Here is a 12058-nt window from a genome sequence, read left to right on the forward strand (position 1 = left end):
GATGTGCAATCAACTGATGGGCGATGGTTTTCCTTGCTCTTGATGTGAACAGATGAACTGTTTGACATCCAGTGATCTAACTGCCGGATGATTTGTCTAGGGCTCTGTGATACTTCACTGACCCTACAAACAGTAATGATTTTAGAAACTGCTAGCTTTGTATCATCAAATTTGTTTATGTATGATTTGAAAATTCTGCCACATATTAACAAATTGAATATGAGTACTAGCTAATTACGTTACTATATACTTGAAAAATTGTATAAGATTAAACTTCACTTAACAGGTGAATTTGTGTAGACTGAATTTACTGATGGTTTTCTTGCTTGACTATAATAATCGACATATGGTTAAACAATATAAATCAAAATAAATTGACATGGTAACTAATTTCCTAGACCAAACTACAAGTATTCGGCTAACATTTGTAAATATTAAAATTTTGCGTGACATGAATCGTTGCGCAAATGTCGCATAATGATAATCATGCTTTAGATGAAATTATGGTAACCCTGTATTATGATATCTAGAAAAAATCATAATGTTCCTAATTTCATAATAGTTGTCATGTTAATTTTGGGAAATAAATGAAATTACATAATCACCATCATAAATGAGGGCTTAAAAACGGTAGGGTACAAAAAGATGAAATATTTAGCTAGGTATTCTTTTAAAACTAACTAGCAAGACACGAGCTAGCACGAGTATGAACATAACAACTCAATATTTATTCTGTACTGACATGTTAATTTCAAACTAATCGTAAATGAACTATTTATGTTAACGATGATATGAAAACATGTATTGGAAAAGAAGAGAACATGGAAGAATGATGATGTAATTCATTACTAGTTTGTTAATGTTGTCGACAATCAACAGATTAGAGTATGAATTTCATGAAAAATTATGACATACAAAATATCACCCACTGAGACATAAAACAAAAGAGTGGTTTGATGAAAAGATGTCTATAGGACAACTTATAATCTGAAAAGCTATGAAACACCAAATATCTAGGACTTTTATGCTACTTTATGCTGATTGAATATAATGTGAAAGAGTTCTAAAACCGGGTTCAACTAGCCAATATTATAGTTCCGAAATGCTTATTGCTGTTATATTTTGAAATAATTAAGGTGTGTTTCTCATATAGATTTATACTTATCAGACTATATACTTAGTTTTTACAAATCATACATCTACTGTATTACCACTCCATTTTTATAAAAAGACACCATTAGAAATTGTAAGAAATTTATTAGAAGTAAAATATTCATGTAGTCATTTCTATACTTCCTCGAACGTGGTCCTAGGTGGAAACTTTACAACGGTAACAAAACTAGGATGAATACAGCTGTTCGCATCCATGTAGTTTTGAATAGTTTTCCAGTTGATATCAATCCGTGGCAAAATCCTCAGTGTCAAATGTACTCCACAAAATATGAAATCGCTTTAAACGATACAAAGTTATTGATCTGACGTACTTCAATATCTTGCAATGCGTATGTACGTATAACTATTTATAAAAAGTCATTATCGACGGTAAAGCGAACATTCATCTTTTACGATTAATTTTGTACATCATAAAGCACACAAGGAATAGAGGATCGATAGTGTTATTTTTTCCTTATTTTCCTTATTATTTTTATAATTTTAAATTTATTATCTCGATTATTTTTCATCTTATTTTCTCGTCAATCTATTTTGTGCATAAGATTTCATACAAATCACATAAACCTTATGTATTTTTATTACAAGATAACAATCTTCATGGTATACATATATATATATTGAAATATCTTGCAGAACATGGTCGAAATCCATTACCTGGAAATAAGTGTCTTAATGAAGTAAAAAGGAAGAAATAAGACATTCAATGGATTATTTTCGCCTATAAATATTATGAAAACATTAGTTAACTGAAAAAAATCTAGTGAGACTCAATAGTACATGGTGGAATCACTTCAATTGTTGGGCTTGGTCCTTGTTTTTGTTTTCTTTTTCCTGGTTAAATAAACAAAATATATCAAAAGAAATAATCCTAGACAGCATAGACAAAATTATAAACTGTCTAATAATTGTTTGTTTCAATCTGCCTTTAGGCGATGGAGGAAACTTATTTAAATAATTCTACGGTTATCATTATGGGGTTTTGTGAAGACTGTAAAAGCTTCATAATTTAAATCACAAGCCAACCCTAGCTAGAATATCATTGAAAACTAGGAGCGACTGGACAGCTTTCTAGTCTCAATATGGAGCTAGTTAGCAGTGCACATCTGCGACTCTGCCAATCGGGATTGAGCCTAGAACTTAGGGGGTAAATAATCAAGTGTCTAATCTCTGGTTCATGAGCTCGATTCCTGACGGTGAGGTTGTATTTGACCACCATTGATGAGTTCCGTACTGGGATGAAATCCCCGTCCAATCCTTCTTGATGTTCAATGATAGTCTAGGTAAGATTCATAATTTAACTTATGAAAATATCACTTTCATCAATACAAAAGATTTGTGAATATTTTTCAGTTTGTAAATAGTTTATATCATTGATTTAAGTAGACAACCATAGACATCCAGAAACCACGAGATAATTGTTTTGTTTTATTGCTTAGAAATATAAACTGTTGAATATCAGCTTATTGCGCTGAAAGTAAAAAAAACTTTTATAAATCCTAAAAGTATTTGGTTCATTTTCAGTTGGGATTAGTTGGTGCTGGTTGATGAACAGTCTTACAGTGCTCCAGCTTTTCAGTGGTAATCGAGCTTAGATCAACTAGTGATTTCAACTGTGAAAATATTCCATTCCATTTTATTTCTCAATCATAATGATAAAATTGTGTGATAACATTGTGTAATCCTTTACTACTGAAGATAAAAGAACTTCAGTTAGGAAATTTACTCATATTGTTCGAACTGAAGTCATAAAAATATTTTTTACAAATCGTTATCTGACATCAATTTTTGTAAAGTATATTTAAATGTAGGTCACGTTAGTAGTTATTTTACATTTCTCAAGAAGTGAAGTAACAAAAGTAGATCACTTTTGTTTTCTTATGTTTTAACTGTTGTTATGATATCTATCGACAGAAGGTGATAACTACAAATAATATTGGGAATATGATTAACAAATCAGTATACAATTTAAATGTTATCAAAATAAATTGATTAAATAACAGTGTTAATGACATATGTTCACACATTCCAACAATTAATGAAGTAAACATTATCTTTCGATGTAACGTTTAACATGTACTACTAAACCTAGTACACTTCAAAGGTGTTAGTAAATGTAATGTAACTTAACACAAGTAATAAAATACTTGATAAATCAAGAACTTCACTCACACTGATAATCCTCGTTTCATGTAGGCAAGTATTATTAATGTTCAATAATAATAGTACTATTACTAGTCAATAATAACACTTATAAATTGTCTTTTCGATGTAATGAGATGTTTTAAATGTTTATTGTAGCTTCCGTTGTCTTTTTTTGTTTTAGGCTTGATCTATTTTACTGAATTGTTTTCAAATAGATCTTCGAATTTCAAAATGTATTTTTAGTTCATCCGTAATTGGTATTGTGATATGGTGATCACACATGATTCGATTAGTCTTAGACAAGCCATTTCTTTATTAGTTCAATGTACTGACATTTTCACAGTGAATACTTTTCACTTGCTTTATCTGCCGTGCCTTTATTATTAATGTTATTAGGTATAATCTGACTAATCATCAATACTCCATACTTAAGGTTGCTTCAATACTCATGTAGAACAAGAAGTTAGCTTATAACGTGAAAAACGGAACTTGATAGGATCACTGATCTATTAGACATATAAGTCTTGTTAGAAGATCATTTCTAAATGGTTGAAATGAAGTTGGTTTTTTTTTAAATATTTTATTCTACTGTATATTTTAGGCTTCTTTTAACCAATTTGTTATGTTTTAAACTTATTATTATTATTATTATTATTATTATTATTATTATTATTATTGGAAGCTTTATTCAACATCATATTTTTGGTACAACATAGAATTCTCAGCATAAAGTATTTCAACAAGTTTCCTTTTCTTATACCGTGATCTATTGTGACGATAAATTTTGAATGATGACTGGTTAGATGTTAGGTGTTCGGTAATCCACATTTGATTAATGTTCATTCGTTTCAATGCATATTGCCAGCCACCATGATGTCGCTGATTGTACCTTTTTGTATCACGTATAGCGAAAGGTTGTAAACTTTTCATAAACGCGCCTGAATAAATTGTGCGCACAGTAGACATAATGATGTGCTAAAACAAACAACAAAACAGATAACTTGATGAAATATCTAGATCAGAGGAACAGGTAGCCCAGATATTCTGTTGTGAACTCGTCTACTTAAAATATCGATTATATATCATCCATAAATATTAACGTATATTATTTGCACTAATGGCAATCGATACAGGATTAAGTCTAAATTCAATAATTTCATTATTAGTGTATTGATTTCAAATAATTGTGATGTTTAGCATTAATCTTCTAGATATCAAGAGTATATCCTGCCTATTTGCAATTGATATTATTATTATTATTATTGGTTGTGTAACCCTTTTTATTGAGTTACTAAACTGGTTTAAATAGGTGCTACCTTTTGAAACAGAAAACATAAATATGTGTGATAGTTCCTTTTTGTTGATAGATTGAACAATTTATTATCTATTTATTATTATCTATTATTATTATTTGACAATATTCTCATACGCAGTTTCTCTATAACTTTATTTTTAATAAAGTGGGGACAATTATCCACTTCAGAAAATAGATGAAAAGTTGCATTAGATCATGGATTGATCGAAGTTAGACATTAACACCGCTGGATGCCAGCCGGCTCAATGGTCTAGATGTTAAGTATTCGCGCGCGAGACCGACGGTTCTTGGTTCGAGTCCTGTGTGCAGGATCGTGGATGTGCATTGCTGAGGAGTCCCATACTAGGACGAAGTGCCCGTCCAGTGCTTCCAGGTTTTCAGTGATAGTCTAGCTTAGATCGACTCATGAATTCCACTATTTAAAGTACTATGGTGTATGCTACTTGTGTTGACAGACAGCATTACATCACTTAATTTGTTTAAAATACATGAAACTTTGAATAGATTTCTATATCTTATTTACCAGATTCGTCTAATTTATTTACTAGCTCTAATCACTTATTATATATTTCTAGTGATTATATGCGGGAAATGTTCAAATGTTTTTAAAAGATATTATTCTCGTTGGTAGATGTCACTTTAAATGGTAGAAACAACAAAATTATCATAAATATAATGATCTAAATCGAAAAAATATATATATATATATATATTCCATTTACCTGGTAAATCTACATTGTTGAATATGAAAGACATACATCTAGTACACTATATTGGTCGAATAATCTCAGTTGACTTGTATAACATCAAGTAAAGGTGGTGTCTGGAGTCAGTTGACAGGAAACCCTAGACCAAGGTTTTTGTGCTCGACAATATCATGTACCTATAATCTTGAGGGGATCGAAGCTCCCTGGAGAATCCGTCCTCGTGTCACCCAGCTTCACAATCAGAGACGTTACCACTAAGTTATCCGGGCAGCGACTGTCCTATTGTAGGACTGAGATATGTCTGAGATTGATCACTACCTAGTGAACAATCAATTAAAGATAACACACATTATATACATTGTTTGATTTAAATAGGGAATTTTAAACAGCCTATAAATTATGCATGCACTGTTCAATAATAAAGATATATAGAAATTATAGCTACATCTAAGTGATGATTGTATGGGTTTATGTAATATCTGATTAACTAGATCATTTGTAATTAATATACATTATTGTTCATAGTAAATTTCGTTTCAAAATGAGCGTATTATACTCATATGTTCTGCTCTAACAGTATACAATCATTTCCACAAATCTAATCATAACATTTTACATAATTAACATTTCATTATCAAAGGTTGAAATCATGAGCCAATTGAAGCTAGACCACCATGGAACATCCGCAAGCACTGGACGGCCGTTTCGTCCTATTATGGGACTCCTCAGCAGTGGGCATCCACGACCTCGCCCCCTGCGAGATTCGAACCCAGGGCCTACTGGTTTCGCGCGCAAGCACTTAACCACTAGACCACTGAGCCGACTGGCATTCAACGGTGTCAATGTCTAACTTCAAGTAATCCACGAAATTAAGCGACACATCCACCATTGTCTTCAATGAGTTACTACCTCACAACAGACCCGGTTGAACATCACTGGTCACTACTTCTCACTAGAACTCCAGGATATACACCTTGAAGCCAGTCACTAGTGGGCATATACTGATTAATATCAGATGGGTTTTGTGGATATTATAGTAATTTAAATGGTTAAGATCATGAGTGCACTGCTTAGGAGTCCCACAATAGGACGAAACGGCCGTCCAGTGCTTCCAAGTTTTCCATGGTGGTCTAGCTTCAACTGACTAATGATCTTAACCATTGAAATAACATTTTATTATCAATAAAAAGAGTGAATATCTTTCCACTTGATCATTAGTTTTCGATACATGTTACATAATCATCAAATATCTATAAAGTAATGAATTATATATTGATTTTATGTCAATGAAATTCAAATCAATTATCATCAAAAGATAATGAATATTCCGTGATGGATAAATATTATTTTTATGAAAGAGATATAATGAAAACATTGGTTTGATAGTAGTATTACGCGTTATCAAAAATTAATAGTAAGTAGAGAGAACTAGAAAACATTGGACAATAGTTATATTTTTCTTACTTAGGAAGTATCCACCAAACTGTGTTTAAAATTTCACACATGATAGAACTAAGGATAGTCATATCTTGTGTAAACAAGAGAAACATTTTTTTGGAGACTCAAATGAATACTATCAATTTATGTTATAATCGAATTTTCCTTTAATATTATTAATGATAAATAGCTATTTTATTATTGATTTAATTTATTTCATAAGTTACATCATCTAATCAAGACGATAATAAGTTCATCTCGACTAGTATCTGTGTAGACATGAGTTTTCTGGTTTACGTTTTTTTGGCGAGTTAGTTTTCTACGGGATGGAGTGGCTAACCCCATGCCCAACCCTCCTCTTTTATCCGGGCTTGGGACAGGCAGTAGCCCCCGGAGGGACTCCAGGCGGAGTTTCTGTGTAGACATAGTTATGAATTATTAAAGTGATTTCATAAATAATTTATCGTTTATTTTTGATTTGCTTTTTTTTCTAAATTTTACTATCTGAACTGATTTCACGGAAAAAGTCATTCAACAATTAAACACTTCTATATGTTATGCATTGAATTTTTATACTTACTTACGACCAGCATTCTCCAACCCACTCTGTCCTGGGCATTGAATTTTTCTAATAAAGATTTATCCAAGTTAAATAATCTTAACCACTTAAATAATTGAAAAGACTAGGATTATATTGGATGGAATACTTGAGTTTTGTTGTTTACGATGAATCTTATTACTGTCTAAATCACTTACCAACTTGTAATTGAATATATATATGATAATTCATGCATAAAAGCTTTCAGACAATGATATACTCTATAAGAATAGATACGGCTACTTGAGATAATCTATAATGAATTTATGATTGTTGAAATGATTAATATGATCATGGAATTTTAGGAAAACTCATAAATATCACCTAAATCAAAATGGTATAACGGAGATTAATTGAGTATATCACTGAAATTCCTCCAACCTTACTCTTTCGAATCATTGTTTTTTTTTAAAAAATACATTAACATACAGTGCTTTCATGAATAATAAGAATCGTCATAAATAAAATATTACTGATTTATTCAACCAAGCTATCGATAAAGATCACACCTGAAAGATTTCTACACTAAACTAAAATGTGTAATAAAGTATATGGATGTGTTCATGAATGATTATTTATTGATTGTTATAAGAGAGACTAATTATTTTACAGTGTATGTATGTTTTTTTTAATCGATCACTTTTTATTACAGTACTGGGGTGAATTTTTAATAGCAACTAATTATATCATTGTTGTAGTTGAAATTTCCAAATAGAGATGATGGAAAATATTTATAGATTAAGTTAAAACGTCTTATCCACCTTCAACGTCTTTTCCTAATTTACTCTTCAAACGACAGCTCATTAGTTCTCTCCCACAGTAGGCTGTTGGTATCAGACCAACGGATATTGAATGTCTTGCATAGATAATTGTTTATAAATACCTGTACCTTCTTGATGACGGTTGTGGTAATTCTCTAAATTTCAGATCCACACAGTAGAGCTGTCTTGACGTTCGTATTGAAGATTCCCATTTTGATATAGGTTGACAGTTGTTTAGAGTTGTATATGTACTTCAACTGTAGGAATCCTGTCCTTGCTTTGCCCATCCTTGCATTTACGTCTGCATTCGATCTTCCATGATGCTACCCAGACACGTGTCGCGAATTGGTCTGTACAAAACCGATCCTTACGGAATCAAGCCTGTTGATCTGGAAGTTGAACGTCTGCTGAGTCTTTAATTCGGTTTTCTTGAAGAAGTATAAAAATAGTGAAAATGGAAAGTTGTTTGACACTCCTAATGCTTTGATTATTAGCTTAACCAAAGTTGTTTGATGATACTTTATTCCGAATGATTAAATGACTCAATAATCAGTTGAAAATATTTCTATAAGTGGACAAATGACATAAATATATCTATTTAAATTCATTGGTTGCATCATAACCTAATAAGAAAGTGTAATACAAAGTGGTAATTTAATTCAATTTATTCATTAGAAATTCAAATACCACATGAACTTTCACACAACATCACAGACACATTTATCTTTTCAATCTACATGGAACCGCACATACACATTACAGTTAGTAAACAAATCACTTAAATTTGTTAGAATAAGATCCTAAATCATTTAACAATGGAATTCGTATAATGTTGTAAATACCAAACACCTACTGAAACATTGACAATTACCTACCTGCCATTTAGTGCAATGTACATTAGCATAATCAACTAACCAAACAATTACGTCATTATCAAGTGAGTGATCATTAAAATAAGTGTTCATTAATGTGTTCACATTATTAGAAGCATAATTTATTATTATTATTATTATTATTATTACTGACACGTGAATTTGCCTATCATGAATAATAATTACATACACTTGAAAATGTGTATTGGCTTCTTTTAATGGTGCAATCACTTAACTACATGTATGTTTGTATTAAATGGAAATTTTATTTCACAGTCATCAAAAAAATGCTGAAAATTTAATCAGTTTCATTGTAGTGGGATGAAACAACTGTCCATTATTTCTTGGTTTGCCATGGTGGTGTCAAGCTATGATCAGTTCATAAATTAAACTATGACAGAACATCATTTGTTTAGAATCTGTCAGTTGGTGTGGTTGGTTTATAATAATAATAATAATTATTATTATTATTATTATCATTAGTAGTAGTAGTAGTAGTAGTAGTAGTAGTAGTAGTAGTAGTAGTAGTAGTAGTAGTAGTAGTAGTAGTAGTAGTAGTAGTAGTAGTAGTAGTAGTAGTAGAGAGGAGAGAGAGAGAGAGAGAGAGGGGGGGGAGGGGAGGGGGGAGGGGGGAGGGAGGAGAGAGGGAGCAGGAGCAGCAGCAGAGCAGCAGCAGCAGCAGCAGCAGCAGCAGCAGCAGCAGCAGCAGCAGCAGCAGCAGCAGCAGCAGCAGCAGCAGCAGCAGCAGCAGCAGCAGCAGCAGCAGCAGCAGCAGCAGCAGCAGCAGCAGCAGCAGCAGCAGCAGCAGCAGCAGCAGCAGCAGCAGCAGCAGCAGCAGCAGCAGCAGCAGCAGCAGCAGCAGCAGCAGCAGCAGCAGCAGCAGCAGCAGCAGCAGCAGCAGCAGCAGCAGCAGCAGCAGCAGCAGCAGCAGCAGCAGCAGCAGCAGCAGCAGCAGCAGCAGCAGCAGCAGCAGCAGCAGCAGCAGCAGCAGCAGCAGCAGCAGCAGCAGCAGCAGCAGCAGCAGCAGCAGCAGCAGCAGCAGCAGCAGCAGCAGCAGCAGCAGCAGCAGCAGCAGAGCAGCAGCAGCAGGCAGCAGCAGCAGCAGCAGCAGCAGAGCAGCAGCAGCAGCAGCAGCAGCAGCAGCAGCAGCAGCAGCAGCAGCAGCAGCAGCAGCAGCAGCAGCAGCAGCAGCAGCAGCAGCAGCAGCAGCAGCAGCAGTAGTAGTAGTAGTAGTAGTAGTAGTAGTAGTAGTAGTAGTAGTAGTAGTAGTAGTAGTAGTAGTAGTAGTAGTAGTAGTAGATTTTAAAATACTAGATATTCCCAGCACCAGTTTTGCAATATCGCAACAAATTTTGTGTGCAAAATAATTTCAAATAGTTATTATTTCAAAACATAAATCTAAAATGTTTTCAACAGTTAATAGCTACCACTGAACTCTAATTATGGAAGTGTTCTTGTGTTCTGTCGGTGTAACTAATTTTCATTCATGATATATAAGGTTTACGAATTCTAATTTATTTTGATTGAGATCATGAATCGATCAATGTTAAACAAACATGGAGAACATGGAAGCACTGCACGACTGCTTCGTCCTAGTATGGAACTCCTCAACAGTGCACACCCATGATCTTGCATGCGGGACTCGAATCCAGAACCTTTAACCTCGCGCGCGAACGTTTAACCTATAGACAAGTAAGCCGACATACATGGGTGTTTATGTTTAACTTCAACCAATCCACGATATTGCGCGAGCATCCACCATTATCTTCAGTAAATAACTGCCTCACACCAGACATGGTTGAACTCCTCTGGTTACAGTTTCTCACCAGAACTCCAGGAAATCCATCTTCATGTTAGTCACTAGTGAGTACATTATTATTATCAGTATAAGGTTGTGGAGATTGTTCAGGTTTAAGTGAGATCATGAATAGATCAATGTTAGACCATCACTGTCGTTTTTCAAGGGCAGATAAATAAGAAAATATGTTAACAACTTTATTGTTTTGATTAGAGTTGTTTAGAATTTGGAAATGAGATCATTTGTAAACGTTTTATTTTAGCACGTGAGTACATACAGCTAACAATGATAATTATTCATTTTAAACAAACTGAAAACAAGACGGCTAATCACAACATTTGTATAAGAGGAAAGTATAAAGTCTGAAACTTGAAAATGTCACGCTACATATATATATTTTTCTTTTAAAATACTCTCATGTATTCTATCTTAATAATTATAATTTCCATGACCATGCTAACAACAACTTATTACTAATGTTCCACTATAAATGAAAGGTGAATTGATTTTGCTTTGTGTTTACTTTAAAGATTAGATTTAATAATTCCTAAGACATGGTATCTTTTACAAGTTTCACCTGAACATTACGTATACATAAGTCAATCAATTCATTTTTTTAAATAGATGCTTAAACGGTCTTTTACTCTGGTTTTTTTTCAATGGAAATAATTTCTTTAATTTCGAAATAAAAATGGCAAATTTAGTTTAAAAATTTCCTCAATATCCAAATTTTATTAACAGTTTACTTATATATAACTCTCGTCGGGATTTGTGAATGTCAATCTAAGGGTTAAGAAAGAATAAGTACACAGACATGTTTTAACTTCCTCATTGTGTTTTCTGGGGTGCATATGCTTTTTTTAAATGATTCATGGTTGCTCGATCACGAATATCCTGTGAATAAAGTATTTACAAATGGCTGTCTGCCAAAAATTATTTCAAGGTCACTTCAATATGTCTTCTTTGGCATTTAACACCCACGCAGTAAACGGATAATGAAAATATTCACTTTGATTACCACCGCTAGACTTCTTAAAAGTGCAAATAAGTACATCGGAAAAAATATACTATTCAGTATCCTTTTTTGTACAAACACATTATTCATGAGTCACTTCGTAATATTAATTTCTGAAGACTGTAGAACATTGATAATTACATTACAGTTACACGACTCAAGTGGGATAGATCAATTATGTTGGTTCATTGACGTTGATATGATGACAACAGAAAGTTTTTTTATGTATTAACATGAAGG

This window comes from Schistosoma haematobium, chromosome 1 (genome assembly GCF_000699445.3).
Source record: "Schistosoma haematobium chromosome 1, whole genome shotgun sequence".
NCBI classification, from domain to species: Eukaryota; Metazoa; Platyhelminthes; class Trematoda; order Strigeidida; family Schistosomatidae; genus Schistosoma; species Schistosoma haematobium.